The 17,426-nt window shown below is 49.2% G+C and overlaps 1 long non-coding RNA gene across 1 annotated transcript; it reads left to right on the top strand.

The window, feature by feature from the left end:
* Positions 1-686: 686 nt before the first annotated feature.
* LOC137164104 (uncharacterized) lies at positions 687-8,304 on the top strand. The gene is made up of 3 exons (XR_010922941.1): positions 687-1,083; positions 6,364-6,435; positions 7,705-8,304. It is a non-coding gene; the product is annotated as an uncharacterized lncRNA (long non-coding RNA).
* Positions 8,305-17,426: the final 9,122 nt, after the last annotated feature.

Genomic DNA, 17,426 nt, shown 5'->3' with positions numbered 1-17,426 from the left:
AGAAGGGACCAGATCATTTAGTCTGAACTCCTGTGTATCACAGGCCCCCAACAGCACCCAGCACCCGCAAACTAACCCAGCAACTGAAATGAGACCAAAGTATTTAGGAGTTAGGCTTCTAAGTTCTTTTGAGGCCTAAGCTCTTCACTGTCTCTTGCCCTGCATCTGTCCAGCTCCTAGCACAATCAGGCCGGGACCTTCCTTGTGTCCTTTCGGTGCAAATGGGAATTGCTGCTTTCCAACTGTGTGCAAGTTCCTGGGAACAGATAATATGTTCTCGCAGCGAATACTGCAAGTGGCATCTCTACCTAATTCATCTGGCACCAGAGCAGTGCAGTTTCTACTAGCAGGTTAGACTGGGTTTGTTTGTTTTTTAATTTTAACTCTATCAGTCCTTGATGTTTTCATTATTTTTCTCTCTGACACTGAAGGTTTTTTGGAGTTTGTTCAAACATATTCCAGTGAGGGGGTAAGAGGGTGTCCACCCCACACAAGGCCAGAAGGGATAAATTAGGCTAATTAACTGTAGGCTGCACCTGGAGGAAGCCTAGGGCGTGCTAGGGCCTAATTGCAGATGAAGTCCAGCTGGGGAGAGGAATGGGCAAGGATCTGAAAAGAGAGGACGTTGGCAGGCTGAGGGAGGAAACTGGCAGTTGCACTCCCTGGTACAAGGGGGAAGAGAAGAGAAGAGCAGGAAGCTGAAAGGACGGAGTAGGACACAGTCCTGGGAAGGAGCAGTGAGGGCTGGGAGAGTAAAATCCCAGAGCTGGGTAGAGGATCCCTGGACTAGAACCCGGTGTAGAAGGCAGGCCCGGGTTCCCCTACCCGCCCCTGGAGGAGCTGCACAGACCAGGCAGTAAGGAGGGAGTGCCTGGGACAGTTTGCCTCAAAGGACATGCGATACGCCGGGAAGGGGGGAGAACTTTCAAGTGACTTAACCGGTGGGCTATGTCCTGAAGAGAAATTGCTGCTGCTCCCGGCGCATGAGAGGCCCCAGAGTGAGTGGATAACTGCGGGAAGGGGTGTCAGAGGAGGTGGCAGAGCTAATTCCCCAGATGAGCCACAAGGAGGTGCCGCTGAACGGTGAGTAGAGCAGACCCCATGAGGGAGTGCTTTTAGATTAGTCTGTTGCAACACTGGCCTCTCAGAGCCTTTTGAAATCTCCTGGTGTTATTCATAGGAAGAGGAGGGATGTGAGCGAGGTTGTTCTGCCAATTCAGGCCATTTCATTTTGTCTGCTTAAAATCCCTCCTGTGGAAAGTTATTGCTCATGAGCAAAGAGAAGGTTAAGGGGGGGACTTGATCACAGTCGACAAGAACCTACATGAGGAACAGATATCCGATAAGGGGCTCTTTATCTAGCAGAGAAAGGCCTAGCACGAGTCAATGGCTGGAAGGGGACGCTAGAAAAATTCAGACTGGAGATAAGGTGCAGATTTTTCACCATGAGGACAGCTAGGCTTTGGAACAATTTACTGAGGGTCATGGTAGATTCTCCCTCGCTGGCCATTTTTAAATCAAGACTGGATGTTTTTCTAAAAGAGCTGCTCTAGTTCAAACAGGAATTCATTCTGGGAAGTCCTATGGGCTCTGCTCTAGTGCTCCTTCTGGCCTTAGCATCTCTGAATTTGTGCCCCTACCAACTGCTATGGAGCATCACAGCTGTGTAAATTTACTCTTTACTCATCCTTATCACTTCCCCCTTTCTCACGCTCCCTTTGACTGTCCACTGGCTAGTTCCCTGCCTCTCCCATGTCAGACCCACTGAGGCCTCTTTTCAGCATTCATGTTACTTCCCCATTAACAGTTACCAGGACTATGGGCAACCTCTGAAGCTGTTAACTAAGCCCCACCCTGCCTTCCCGGGGGAGCTTTTATAGGTCCCTCCCTCCCTCCCCTGGGAGGTGCTCTAAGGCTCTTCTTCCCTCTGTGTGGGGGTGTGCGGAGCTGGGTTGTTGAGGCGACTGGTGTTTAGTTCTGCAGTGGATCAGAGATCTGTGAAGAGCTGGTTGCTCTCAATCTCTGCTCCCTGATGTTCCAGCTACTGCCTCTCTGCCTCTTTCTCTTTCTTTCTCTCTGTGTCTATGGTATTTCCAAGGCACCCAACACTGTGGTATCTAATTGCCTGCAACATTTTTTGTGTGCAAAACCCTCTATTTCCACAGGCAACCATGCCCAAGGAATCCATACATCCCTAGTCTATTATTTAGAGATGGAGCCAAACCACAAAATTTGGATCAAGATTTCGAGCACCCCAAAAAGTCTGGGGAAGGCCCAATCTTGAAATCTGCCTTGGTCCCATTAAAAATAGGGGCACATATTAAAATATTGGCAGAGCCTATTCTGAGGTCATAATGCCACTTTCTTCAGACTCTGCTCTTGTGGTTTATGATGCCATCACAATCCCCTGATGCATAAAATTATAACCTTGTGTTATGTATTTGCACAGGAAGCCTTTGAAACATAGTATTTGATATAGCTCCTAATGAGGAATTTCTTCATCATGGTCGCCATCCTGGCGTCTGTGTAGTATTTATACATGCTGTACTGAGAGCAAAATCTGTTGGTGTATCGATCATTATATGTATTGCTAAAGCGGGTTACACACTTGATAACTTAACAAACCTAATTCCTGGGAAGGAAAAAAGTTTAAAAGCTGGAAAAGGAAATAGCCACATGTGGACACTAGGGAACATGTCTGTGCAGAGTCAATGTGGAAAGGTGGGAAGGGCTATTCTTTTCAGGCAATAGGTGAAACGGGAACGTAAGATAGGAACTGGCTAGCGTGTAATGATAAACAATGATCTGGAGAAAAGGGGATAGAATCTGAGCATGTGTAGGAGCCAGGAAACCAGATACTACCTTCTACATGCTATCAATGGCGGGAGCACAATTATAGACAGGGCACTGGTGGCTTTGTGCTGCCCAGAGCAAGGTTAGGCAACACGGTGGGGAAAATTATGATTCTCCCACATCTGCCTAATACAAGGACTTTCCTCTGAAGCATGTGGTGCCTGTCACTGCTGAAGACAGGAGACTGGGCTAGATGGACCCTAGGTCTGATACAATCTGGCAGTTCCTGTGCTCTTCCATTTCAGTGCTTGGTCTACACTGGTACTCCCCCTGTTGCTTCTATCAATGGGGCTGCACTGGATATAGTACAACCATGGGAGATTTCTGGTGTAGACGGGGCCAGCTGATTTTCTTGGTCACCCTGCAAAGGAGTTGGGGAACCTGTTGTTGTTTCAAGTTCGACACGGGCTCAGGATGAAAGGCGCCTCCTTCACCGTCAAAACAAAAATGGGGACTGCGGAGCAGCTAAAACAACCGGCGATTCTAGTTCAAGCTGTCTCGTGGCCCGGGACGTGCAATCCCATGTCCCCTGGGTGAAGCCTTGGTCAGTGGAACCTCTTCGGCTGGCCTGGTGCTGCCGACATGGTGACAAAGTGTGTCCGACCCTACACATCGGCCGCTATACCAGAGGTGCAGACACGCGAATAAAGCTGGATGGTGGGAAGAGGACCAGGGATGAAACAGTGCAAGACTTGCAGCTGCACTGAGGGGGGACATCCACAGGCTAGCACATGTATCCCTGCATGTGGCCCACTTGTTGTAGGTACAACTCTGGAAGATCTGCTGATTTTGAGTAGATGGGCCGTTAGGCGTAGCCTAGGTGGCATTGTGATTACAGACACCCCTCTGTGTCACAATTCCTCCTTTGCACCCCCTCCTTGCTTGGGGGTGTGTAGTAATTTACTACTGGACTATATCACCAGCAGATCTCTGCCCCCCTCCCATGCTGGCTTAGCTGCATTAGCCAGTGAAGATGTCGGGAATGGCTCATGACCATGAGTGCCAACCTCAGGGCAGACTGTTATGAACCAGGGCACAAAACCCAAATCTATACTTAGATTTCACCAACCAAATATCAAATGCAAACTCCTCAGGCACCATGCCAACCTTAACATGGAGTCCCAGACAGTACCCGTGGGTACTCCAGTTTCTCTTGCCAACCAGGCAAGCTTTTCTTTGTGATAGATGGTCCCTTCCACCAAAAATCACAACAATATTCAGGGTATTCCCAGTCCCAAAGAACCAGTCACTTACCCCAGGTCAACTGTATCTGCGATCTCAAACCAAAGACAATGCTTAGAGCCAATCCTATAATAAACGAAGGATTTATTAACTAGGAAAAAGAAATGAGAGTTTAAAAGCAGGTAATCATACACACACAAATGGAGCTACAGTCAGGTTTTTTACAAGTAATGCTGTAACGTGCAAGCTCTATATGTCCTTTAGAGCTAGCCCAAGCGAACAGCTGGGGAATCCCTTGCTTATGCTTCGAAAGCTTGCCTTCTCCCTGAAGTCTAAGCAGCATAGGGATAACAATTTCTTCTTGACAGGGATTTTTATTCCCTTCCTCCAGCGTTCAAGCTGTGATGGGATGAGCATCTGTGCACATCCCCTCTTCATGGGTGTGGGGAAAACAATCAACAAAGTCTTGTCCCCTGATGTCCCGCAATGGTTTGTCTGGTGTCTCTAGGCCAGCTTTTGTTAGGCCGGAGATGACACCTCTTGTGGTAAACTAGTATTTCAAACTGGGGGCTTGTCTATTCTCAAAGCACTGTGGCAGCGCAGCTGCACCAATGCATGTCTGGTGAAGACGCTGTATGCTGATGGAGGAGAGCTCTTCCGTCAGCATAATAACTCCTCCTCTGCGAGAGGCAGCAGCTAGGCTGGCGGGAGAAGCGCTCATCTGCGCTTAGGTTGGTATAACTTACAGGTGTGGATTATTCATACCCCTCAGTGACGTAAATTATACTAAAGTAAGTTCTAGTGTAGACCAAGCCTTTATAATGCGTCTCTCCTGACTGTGCGGGTTTCCAGTTTCACAGCAAGCACTTTTATAGTTACAGAGCAAAACACCTTAAACATCACCTTATAACATGGGACCCAGTTGTTATAGGTGAGATTAATGCATGCAGCAATTCACAAGCATTTCATAAAGTGCAAGCACATCCCTGTACTTGTTTTAACAACATTGACACCCAGGGGAGCCAGACGGGTTCCCAGCTATGCAATTGTCAGTGTTCAGTGAGGCCTAGGATCCTTGCCATGAGCTGGAACCTGCTCTGCCAGCGTCGCAGAGGAATGCAAAGGTTCTGCTCTTTCGCCACAGCTCTCCACCCTCTTCCTGCCCTCCCCCTTTGGGGAGGGGGAAAGCATATCCCCACTTATTCCTGCATGGCCAGACTCAAGGTACAGGGGAGTCTTGCAGGGAAAGGCATAGGGGAGGTTCTTATTTCCCTGCCTGGGCACACGGTCCCAAGACACAGCTTTGAGGCGGTCGATAAAAACATTTCCTCCTAAGTGCTGACTGCCAGCCGAATACCAGGCCATGCCAGGTTTACGAGTAAAATGTGAGAGGAGAAAAAATGAATCTAGTCCATGTCCCATTAGCCATGGGTGGAGATGGGCCAGCAGGCCACAAGTACAGGAAATACTTTTTTTGTGTTACATCTGGTGAAGTGGGTTTCTGCCCACGAAAGCTTATGCCCAAATAAATCTGTTAGTTTTTAAGGTGCCACATTACTCTTGTTGTTTTGCTAAAAACAGACTCACACGGCTACCCCTCTGGAACTTTTTTTTTGTATTTCCCTTTTACAAACTTGACTATCTCAGCCTGTTCAAAGGCAGGCAGCAGCTGTAATCTCCTGCTGACTGTATGGAAGGATCCAAGCACCTTTTCCATGTGTTCGAACTGCAAATAAAACGGAGAGCCAGCCTGCAGCCGCACTGGCCTTTTACTTCCAGCTCTCTTTGGCTCATCGTAAGGGAGCGGAGCGTGTTTCCTGGGTCCTACTTTTGATCTTTTTTTTTATTTTGCAATCGGAAATTGTGAGAGCATGAGGTCAACAGAGGCTTGGAGAAAGGGAATGTCTGGAGTGGAGTATGAAGCTTAGGGGGAGTGTTAATAGTCACACATGTGAAGACGGTAGATGTTTTACTTTGACTCAGCGGTCACTAGAAAGGATCCTAGAACAACGTAGCAGATTCATCATAAAGGTTCATAGAGTTTAAGGCCAGAAGAGACTTTTATTTTAGGTGACCCACCTGTTGAGCCCAGTGACTGGGTTAGACCAATGGCTCTTAACCTATTTATCATTGTGAGCCACATCTGGAGCTCTCTTTGTTATGTGGGCCGCCCCCACTCAATATATACGCTCCCTGTGGGGCTCTGAGGATGTCACGTGGGCCGTAGCTGTGTGCTGACTGGCTTGCAAGTGGCCCGAGGGTTGAGAACCACTGGGTTAGACTAAAGCATTTCTGTCCTCAGGACACTGACCTGTTTGTGTTCCACAGGCAGAGGCCAGGAGAGACCAAGGTGCACCAATGCCCGAGGGCAAGGCCCTGCAATGGCAGGAAATTGATTAGGTGAGCTATGCCCAGGTGACCCACACCCTATGCTGCAGATAAAGGTGGGAAAAAACCCTCCAGGGTCCCTGCCCATGGGAGCAGATTCCTTTGCAAGCCGAAATCAGGTGATCTGTTTGACACTGAGCACATGAGCAAGACTCACCAGCCAGACATCTCGAAAGATGTTTCTCTGTGCCATCTCAGGGCTCTAGTCCTCCCCAGCTGTGGCCAGGCTCTGATTCTTCAGAGGAAGGTGGTGGTGGTGGGGAAACCCCACAACAGAATACATTCAGCCAGTTGCGCACCGGGGGGGAAATACCGCTGCATCTATAATGAATAATGGAATAATGAATGCATATTTCACATAAATCCTAGCCCGTGAATTCTACCGGAGAGTCCGCTGGTGACACAGGGCAGTGATAACAGCGAGCAATGCCGCTGAGCTGGCTATGAATGAAGCATGGAGTGGAAAGTCTGAGCGTTAGAAGAGGCTGTACCTGGGACCTGCTCCTGTTCTCAGCGAGCATTTTACTACTGGCTTGAGTGGTAGCAGGAGCAGACCCTTAGGAGGTCAGAGAGATGAATCTTTATTCACCCACACCCCGATCTTGCAAGGAGCTCTGCGGAGAGCCACCCCCGCGGAGCCTTGTTGACATCAAAGGGACATTTCACGAGCTCAGGGATCCACTCATGCAGAGCTTATTGGTGCGAGCCTCTAAATGCATATGACTCTGAGGACTTTCTCAATGCTCAGTGCTGGAGAAGGGTCCTCACACAGGCTTCTTGTCTGGGACGTCAGACACAGCAGGATGTTTGTCTCCACTCCCTTTGCTACTTGTACTCTGGCCCCCCGTGACTTTGTTTATTTTCTTTACTGGGCAAGTCTTTTTCAGCAATTCCCTGTATTTTCTGTTGGCAATAATGCTTTAAATTGAGAGAGACCAACTGTGGAAGAGATAATGATCTATCCTCTAATTACCGTAGGCCAGCCGGTGATAGCCTCACTCGCACCGAATGGTGGGTTACTCCACAAGTAGAGCATTCGAGGAGTAAGCTTCTGCCCAGCCTGAGAAAGGAAATCAGAAGTTGGGTCCATATGACAACAAGGATTAGCCAGATCCTTAGCTGGTGTAAATCAGCATAGCTCCCTTGACTTTGATGTCAGTATGCTCTAGCTGGGAATTTGGCCCTATATATTATAAATGAACTTAGAGTAGTGTGTGTCCGGCAATGTGGTGGGAGGGAAATTGGGACGTGAGTTTTAAAATGGCCTCTCTCTCCCCATAGATCCCCAGCCAAACACACGTCTTCCCCACAGGCTCCCGGGGGACGTTCCCTTCCAGGGTGTCCCACCCAGAAGGTGCCGCTTCTGGCAATGCCATGGAAGATGCCAATGGTCTGCTGATCGTAAGCCCTTGGCAGAAGCCCTGTTACTACTGCTGGCCTTTGTTCCCTAGGGGCTGGGTCCAGTGCCCGCTGAAATCAACAGGGCTCTTTCCACTGACTTCAGTGGATGCTGCGATCAGAACTAGCCTGACCTCCTGCATGGAACGATCCTGGGGTCCATTAAACAACACACCAGTGAATGAGAAAGGAATAAAACTTGGATAACACAAACTGGAGAGCATCTCTGTGGACCTGCTGCACCCAGCCAGGTGGTGTTCCCGACCCCGCCTCCAGGGCACATCTCTAAATTCCTGTGTTCAGAACAGTGTCTCTTATAGGGGAGCGTCTCTGAATTATAAACATATCTCTACACTGCATAACACAGGCCCGAGAATTTCACCCCGTTACCCCATTATTGAGCCCGGTAACTTGTATTTGACTAAAGCCGTGATCTCTAAACTATGGGGTGCGCCCTCCTAGAGAGGCATGGAGGAATGTTCAGGGGGCAAGATGGGGCTGTCCCATGAGGCAGGGAGGGAGCGCCACCCAGCCCCACTCTGCCCCCAGCTCTGGCCCCGGCCTTGACCCCCAGCTCTCCCAGTCCTGGCCGCGCTCCCAGCCCCCACTCCGGGCCCAGCCACTGCCCCACTCCCCAGAGTGGGTGCAGACCAAAACAGTTTGGGGGCCACTGGACTAAAGTGTAGCTTCAAAAAAAGCAGCCAGTCTTGATCTGAAGATGGCAAGAGATGGAGACTCCACCATTTCCCTTGGTAGGCTAAGACTCTAATCCAACGGTTAATTCCCTCCCAGTTAAAAGTGTGTGCCTTCTTTCTAACGCAAATTTGTCTGGCTTTAACTTTCAACCACTGACGTGAACACTCACACAAAATGTCCTGGATTAAAAGTGTATAATAGGAAAAGTGAGTGGGGTTGTTGCAAATTTGATGGTCTTCTGTAACTAGGCAGAGAAATAGAGCCATGAGAGAGAATCTAAAACCCTCAGGAGATCTTTGTGCTGGAAAAATAAATAAGAAGAGCTTTCCTGTGACAATTCCATCTCCAGCTCACTCCTACACACTGCTTCTCACCCATAGATTCTGCCCCTGTCTTTCAAGTTCAAAGATAGCCCGTGCTATTTACTCAACTGTCTCCTGACATCACTGTTAGGGGCAGGGGTGAAAGACATTTGTGTTCTGTCTGCAAAATTGACATTGATCCAGACATCAGAGCTCAGTGCTGAAAAAAGAGAAAGCCAGCCCACTGGTGCTAAAAGGGGATGCATTCACTGCTTCGCTGGAGTTACGAATAGTCACAGCTTCAAGCTGCCATTGGAGAATTCTTTGGTTTTGCGCAACAGCCCCAAGAAAGCAGATGGTCAGTTCTTCAGGACAGGGAGTGTCTCTCGTTATGTGTTTGGGTGGCACTTATCACCAGCTGGGCTCTGGTTGGGTGCGACTGCCGTAAAAATAACAGGAATATTTCAAAACATGGTTCAGAAACTGTTTCATATGCTTCATCTTGAACCTGAGCCTGAGTCAAAGGCCACTGAAGTCCATGGAAAGACTCCCGGAGACTCCAGTGGGCTTTAGATCAGGCCCTAAGTGCCTGGGTCAGTCTGCCAATCTGAAAAAGGAATCCTGCAAGCGCAAAGCAGCCAGGATTGCCCTAGCAAAACCTACGCGTTCCTAGCTTCGGCTGAGTTTGTAGCACCTCAGACAGGTTAACAATACTTAAAGGCCTAGGGGACTCATCCAACGTCCACGGAAGACAGTGTGGGCCTAGGATCAGGCCGTACTTCAGTAGAGACTAGTGTTCAAAATGGGAAGCACCATCCATTATGTTTCACATTAACATTAGCCACCCAATAGGTCGTGTGTTGGATGCGCGGGGGCAGCCGTGCACTCAGAAAGCTTTCCAGTAATGCAACTGTTAAATGGAGAGTCGGTTCTCACTGGGCCAGATCCTGACATGTCCAGCGCAAGACCACTGAGGTCATTCAGGATTTGCACTAGTGTAAACGAACACAGCACCTGTTTCCGAGTCTCCATTTTGGCCTTGGAATGAGGTGGGTGCTGGAGGCAAAATGGAAGGGAATGAGCTGGGGGAGCCAGAACACCTCTGTCAAAAACGGGGGTGAAGATGTGACCCTTGACTGGGCTGAGGATCTCAGCTGCTGTAAATTGGCATCGCTCCACTGACTGCAGCAACACTGTGCTAGTTTATACCAGGTGAGGCTCTGTCCCGTTGGCTTCCCTTCTTACAGAAGTGAACTAGTCACTTATTGTGTTGGAAAACGTTTGTGGATCTGCTGAGAGGGGAAGGAAGAGAGGCACTGACGGTATCAGATAATGATACCTAGCTCTTCAGTAGCACTTTTTATCAGTAGTAGTAGGAGACGCTGAGGGAACTAGGCTTGTTTAGTCTGCAGAATAAGAGGAGATTTGATAGCGGCCTTCAACAACCTGAAGGGGGTTCCAGGGAGGATGGAGCTAGGCTGTTCTCAGTGGTGGCGGATGACAGAACTAGGAGCAATGGTCTCAAGTTGCAGTGGGGGAGGTCTAGGTTGGATATTAGGAAAAGCTTTCTCACTGAAGGGTGGTGAAGCACTGGAATGGGTTACCTAGGGAGGTGGTGGAATCTCCATCGTTAGAGATTTTTTAAGACCCGGCTTGACAAAGCCCTGGCTGGGATGATTTAGTTAAGGTTAGTCCTGCTTTGAGCTGGGGGTTGGACTAGATGACCTCCTGAGGTCCCTTCCAACCCTAATATTAGCCCCCTTTGACAGAAGGGAAATCTGAGGCATAAAGAGGTGAAGGAACTTTTCCAAGGTCACCCACCAGGGCAGTGGCAGAGCGAACAGAGGGGCGGCTAACAGAAGGAGAAGGAGGGAGTTTGCCTGGGAGCTGTCTCAGGTGAGTGCTAAGTGAGTGCAGCTGTGTGGGGAGTACCTGGGAGACCAGGTGTGTGACTGGTGCAAGTACAGCTGACTGTGGGTGGGTGCTTGTGACTGGTGCAGTTACAGGCACCATTTTGGCAGTTGGGGGTTTGTCTGTTTGAGTGATTGATTGGATCCAGGTGGGGCTAATTGCGGGGGCGGGGCTTTGAGGGGTAAGAGCAGGGGGGGGGCAACTGCCCCAGCCTTATAAAAGGCAGCCAGCTGCGAACCAGCTGAGCAGCGAACCGAGGGGCGGCTAACAGAAGGAGAAGGAGGGAGTTTGCCTGGGAGTTCGCCTGCGGAGAGAGCCCACTGCAGGTGTTTGCCTTTCAGGCATTGCTGAGGAGGCTCTCAGAGCAGAGATATGGAGATGGAGCGATCTGTTGTTGTCACCTGCACTGGGTGTGCTATGTTTGTCTTCCTCCCACAGGACAGAGATGACTTCATCTGTACCAAGTGCAGGCTGGTTGCCTTATTGGAAGAGAAGGTTAAAGACTAGAGGCCCAAATGTCAACCCTGCGGTGCATTACAGAAAACAATGTCTTTCTCCATCAGGCACAGGCAGAGGGTAAGCAAGATTCAGAGAAGGCCGGGCAGGCGAAAATGAAGAACGGGGAAGGAAATTGGCAGCATGTGACCTCCCGAAGAAAGAGAACCCATGTGCCCACCATGCAGATAGAAGTAAGGAATCGTTTTCATCCTCTCTGCACAAGTACTACAGCGGAGAATGATTTGGAGGACCCTTCAGAGGGAATGGATCAGAAGGAGACCCATTTGATCAGAAGGCAAGGGATGAATTCTCCTAGGGATGGGGGTTCCACGACCACCATTCCCAAGAGGAAGAGAAGGGTGATGGTGGTCGGGGACTCCCTCCTAAGGGGGACGGAGTCATCCATCTGCCGTCCGGACCGGGAAACTAGAGAAGTGTGCTGCTTGCCTGGAGCTAGGATTCGGGATGTGATGGAGAGACTGCCAAAACTTATCAAGTCCTCAGACCGCTACCCCTTCCTGCTTCTCCACGTGGGCACCAATGACACTGCCAAGAATGATCTTGAGCGGATCACTGCAGACTATGTGGCTCTGGGAAAAGAGATAAAGGAGTTTGAAGCGCAAGTGGTGTTCTCATCCATCCTCCCTGTTCAGGGAAAAGGCCCAGGTAGGGACCGTCGCATTGTGGAAGTAAATGCGTGGTTACGCAGGTGGTGTCGAAGAGAGGGCTTTGGATTCTTCGATCATGGGATGTTGTTTCAGGAAGAAGGACTACTAGGAAGAGACGGGATTCATCTAACGAAGACAGGGAAGAGTATCTTCGCAGACAGGCTGGCTAACCTAGTGAGGAGGGCTTTAAACTAGTTTTGACGGGGGACGGGGACCTAAGCCTGAAGGTTAGTGGGGAAGAGGGACACCGCAAGGAAGCAGAAGGAGGAGGGGGCAGCAGGGGAGGCCTCCCGATTCATACTGTGAAAGTAGGCCAGTCGGCTACTTATCTCAAGTGCCTGTACACAAATGCAAGAAGCCTGGGAAACAAGCAAGAGGAACTGGAAGTCCTGGCACAGTCAAGAAACTACGACATGATTGGAATAACTGAGACTTGGTGGAATAACTCTCACGATTGGAGCGCTGTCATGGATGGGTATAAACTGTTCAGGAAGGACAGGCAGGGGCGAAAGGGGAGAGGAGTTGCACTGTATGTAAGAGAGCACTATGACTGCTCTGAGCTCCAGTATGAAACTGGAGATAAGTCAGTTGAGTGTCTCTGGGTTAAGCTTAGAAGCAAGAACAATAAGCGTGATGTCGTGGTGGGTGTCTGTTACAGACCACCAGACCAGGAGGATGAGGTAGATGAGGCTTTCTTTACTCAACTGGGGAAAGTTTCCAGTTCACAGGGCCTGATTCTCATGGGAGACTTCAATCACCCTGACATCTGCTGGAAGAGCAATACAGCAGAGCACAAACAATCCAGGAAGTTTTTGGAGAGTGTCGCTGACAATTTCCTGGTGCAAGTGCTGGAGCAACCAACTAGGGGCCGTGCTTCTCTTGACCTGCTGCTCACAAACAGGGAAGATTTGGTAGGGGAAGTAGAAGTGGGTGGCAACCTAGGCAGCAGTGACCATGAGATGGTCGAGTTCAGGATCCTGATGAAAGGAAGAAAGGGGAACAGCAGGATACGGACCATGGACTTCAGAAAAGCGGACTTTGATTCCCTCAGGGAACTGATGGGCAGGATTCCCTGGAGGCTAATATGAGGGGGAAAGGAACCCAAGAGAGCTGGCTGTATTTTAAGGAGACCTTATTGAGGGCACAAGAGCAAACCATCCCGATGTGCAGAAAGAATAGCAAATATGGTAGGCGTCCAGCTTGGCTTAACAAAGAAGTCTTTGGCGAACTTAAACGCAAAAAAGAAGCTTACAAGAAGTGGAAGCTTGGTCAGATGACTAGGGAGGATTATATAAACACTGCTCGAACGTGCAGGAATGAAATGAGGAAGGCCAAAGCACAATTGGAGTTGCAGCTAGCAAGGGACGTGAAGGGGAACAAAAAGGGTTTCTACAGGCATGTTGCCAACAAGAGGAAGATTCGGGAAAGTGTAGGCCCCTTAAAGAAAGAGGGAGGCGACCTAGTGACGGAGGATGTGGAGAAGGCTGAGGTACTCAATGCCTTTTTTGCCTCTGTCTTCACAGACAAGATCAGCTCCCAGACTGCTGTACTGGGTGGCACAGAATGGGAAGGAGGCAAACATCCCGCAGTGCTGAAGGAACAGGTTCAAGACTATTTAGAAGGATTGGACATTCACAAGTCCATGGGGCCGGATGCAATGCACCCGAGGGTGCTGAGGGAGTTGGCTGAGGTGATTTCAGAGCCATTGGCTATTATCTTTGAAAGCTCGTGGCAACAGGGGGAGGTCCCTGAGGACTGGAAAAAAGCAAATATAGTGCCCATCTTCAAAAAAGGGAGGAAAGAGGATCCGGGGAACTACAGACTGGTCAGCCTCACCTCAATCCCTGGAAAGATCATGGAGCAGGTCCTTAAGGAATCCATTTTAAGGCACTTGGAAGAGAGGAAGGTGATCAGGAACAGTCAACACGGATTCACCAAGGGAAAGTCATGCCTGACCAACCTGATTGCTTTCTATGATGAGGTGACTGGCTCTGTGGATGTGGGGAAGGCGGTGGATGTGATATACCTTGACTTTAGCAAAGCTTTTGATACTGTTTCTCACAGTATTCTTATCAGCAAGTTAAAGAAGTATGGGTTGGATGAATGGACTATAAAATGGATAGTGAACTGGCTAGAGCATAGGGCTCAACGAGTAGTGATCAATGGCTCCATGTCTAGCTGGCAACCGGTCACAAGCGGAGTTCCCCAGGGATCGGTCCTGGGGCCGGTTTTGTTCAACATCTTTATTAATGATCTGGAGGATGGGGTAGATTGCACCCTCAGCAAGTTTGCGGACGACACTAAGCTGGGGGGAGTGGTAGATACCCTGCAAGGTAGGGATAGGATACAGAGTGACCTAAACAAACTGGAGGATTGGGCCAAAAGAAATCTAATGAGGTTCAACAAAGAAAAGTGCAGAGTCCTCCACTTAGGAAGAAAGAATCCCATGCACAGCTATAGACTGGGGACCGACGAGCTGGGCAGCAGCTCTGCAGAAAAGGACCTGGGGGTAACGGTGGATAAAAAGCTGGATATGAGTCAGCAGTGTGCCCTGGTTGTCAAGAAGGCCAATGGCATATTGGGCTGCATTAGGAGGGGCATTGCTAGCGGGTCACGGGAAGTGATTATTCCCCTCTATTCGGCATTGGTGAGGCCGCATTTAGAATATTGTGTCCAGTTTTGGGCCCCCCAATACAAAAAGGATGTGGACAAGTTGGAGAGAGTCCAGCGGAGGGCAACAAAAATGATTAGGGGGCTGGAGCACAGGACTTATGAGGAGAGGCTGAGGGAACTGGGCTTGTTTAGTCTGCAAAAGAGAAGAGTGAGGGGGGATTTGATAGCGGCCTTGAACTACCTGAAAGGGGGTTCTAGGGAGGATGGGGCTAGGCTGTTCTCGGTGGTGGCAGATGACAGAACAAGGAGCAACGGTCTCAAGTTGCAGGGAGGGAGGTCTAGGTTGGACATTAGGAAAAAGTTTTTTACTAGGAGGGTGGTGAAGCACTGGAATGGGTTACCTAGGGAGGTGGTGGAATCTCCATCCTTAGAGGTTTTTAAGCTGCGGCTTGACAAAGCCCTGGTTGGGATGATATAGCAGAGGTTAGTCCTGCTTTGAGCAGGGGGTTGGACTAGATGACCTCCTGAGGTCCCTTCCAACTCTAATATTCTATGATTCTATGATTCTATGAGGTGTAAACCCCAGATCTTCCCAAGCCCAGGTCACAGCTGCAGCCACTAAGCCACTCTGCCTCTGAACTACATATTGTAACTGGGATACCTCACTGAGATGCGGGAGCCCAGCCGAAAGCTTCACCAAGCTAAGGCTAGCAGGGGAGGCAGGCCCAGATCCGGGTAGAAATGGTTAATCCCTTAATTTACACCCCAAACCACATTGAGAAACCCTTGGGAATGGAATGAGGGACACCATTGGCCTTTGGCTCCTTCTGACGCACGGTGGTTTCCGTGCTGAGTCACGCGTGTAAATGGAAGACGGCTCCTGCGCTGATGAGATGACAGACCGGGGTGAAAGTGAGGGTATCGGCCTAGCCTCTGGGGTGGTTTTTCTTTGTGAGACGTCGCAACCGAGTCATTGGGGCGAGTGCAGCAAGGGGATGTTCTTGTGTCGCCTTTGTAATCGCCCCCAGGGCTGGTTCTCTGCAGCACACGAGATTTGGGAGCAACAGACCTTTCCCACAACGGGCAAGGAGTCTGACCGGGTCGGCCTGGGAAGCCTGATTCTTCACTGCGGGGAGAATTCTGTGGAACAGTTGCAAGGTATTGCTGCTGTCAAGCGTACGGCAGCGGCTGTGGCTGGAGAAGCTGGGCAGAGGGAGGAGAGGAAGGTAAATAGGGAGCCACTCAGTAGAGGCTACACAGCCGTAGGCACCTTCCCCAGTGCAGGAGGGGAGGATCTGCAGAGTAGCAGCTCCTCTAGCCCCATAATTGACTGCCGTGTCCTCTTTCCCCTGTACATCTCTATGCAAGGAATTCGGTTTCCTCCTCTGGTAAATGAGGTCCATGATCCTTCTCTGCTGCAGCCAGGTGATGCAAGGATTCTTTCGTTTGGTTTGGACAACACTTTGGAGCTAGAAGAGCCGTATAATAAGTGTTCAGAATTTATCTATCATCTTCAGGGCAAATCCCAAGGGGACGCAGCCTCTTTGGATATCGAGTGCCACCCGCTCAACCTCCAGGTAGGTCCTTAAGATGGTTTGACTCCATGGTCAGTTTTGTCCATCACTGGCAGTCTTACTGCGCCACCAAAGCTTTTGGCAACCACATGATTGCCGGCCACGTAGCGTCATTCCTTGGTGAACACATTTCATACCTTGCTGGTAATTTGCCATTTATTTACGTTCCTTCCACCCACACCTTCCCAGTCCTGTGCAGCAAAGTTGTTTACAGCATCCCCTGTGCTTCTGGTCCTTTCCCAGGGCCTGACGGTCTCCCTTTGTGAGAGCTTTGTGAGACCGAGCTGAACTAGCCATATTCCTTTCTCCTTCACTTCCTTCCTGGGCTCTTCTTATCAGTCTTGAGCTGATGGGCTAATTTGCTCTTTAACTCAGCCAGCTCCATTAGATAATGCTCTTCAATTATCCCAATCAGCCTTCTCCTGGTGAGCTAATTGGTGTCAGAGTGACCAGAGTACAGGCTCACCTGTTAACTCACTGCCCTCTCTTAGAGGGCTACGTGTAAAGTAAGGTGCTATACAATGTGAGTAGAGGTAATCATAAACTGGCCTTTATTTCCCTGACCCAATTGCAAACATTGATGGCGCAATCTGGTCTTTTCTAGATCGCAGCGTACCCCACGCCACCTGGCTGGTGTTTCATTCTGATTTTGCCTCACTGTTCCGACTTGCTGGCATATAATTGTCTTCCAAAGGTAGCCCTGTCCCAAGCTTCCAGAACTAGCTCTCACCCAGAGCTGATAATAATAATTAACAATTAATAAAAATAAATCAGAAGCGGTTTTGAGACCAATGTCAAGAGTTTGAACTTGTTTTCATTTTGAAGGGTTCAGAGTGGAACTGGTTTTCAATTTCTTGATTTTTTTTGGCATTATTTTAATAACCCCCCTCCAGTATTTCCCACCCACCCTCAAATTTTTATCAAAAACATTATCGAAACCTTTTGTTTACCAGCAACCAAGTTTTTTGGAAATTTGCCCAAACCTGTGTTTTTTTTGGTAGATACTAAATTGCTCTAACCATTTGGATAATGTTTTGATAAAAACTGGGTGGGGTGGGAGGAGGTAATAAAAAAGGTATGACATTTTTTACCAAAAAAGTGTAAAATTGTCAGCAATTTTTCATTCACAATCATTTTAGGAAAACGACTTTTTAAAGATGAAAAATCTTTTTGGAAGACTGTTGATCAGCTCTACCCTGAAGCGGATGTAGGACAGACCAGTCACAGTAAGGGCTGGTCTACAGTTACTTTGCTGTAACTGTGCCAGTCAATTTCCCATTGTAGGCAAGCCCTATAGCTCTGACATAGCTGCTAAACCAAGACACAGAACTCTGGAATGCATT

Source organism: Emydura macquarii, unplaced genomic scaffold (assembly GCF_026122565.2).
Source record: "Emydura macquarii macquarii isolate MOO-44397 ecotype Brisbane River unplaced genomic scaffold, CSIRO-AGI_Emac_v2 contig_2676, whole genome shotgun sequence".
Classification (NCBI taxonomy): domain Eukaryota; kingdom Metazoa; phylum Chordata; order Testudines; family Chelidae; genus Emydura; species Emydura macquarii.
This window is presented reverse-complemented; position numbering and strand designations above follow the sequence as displayed.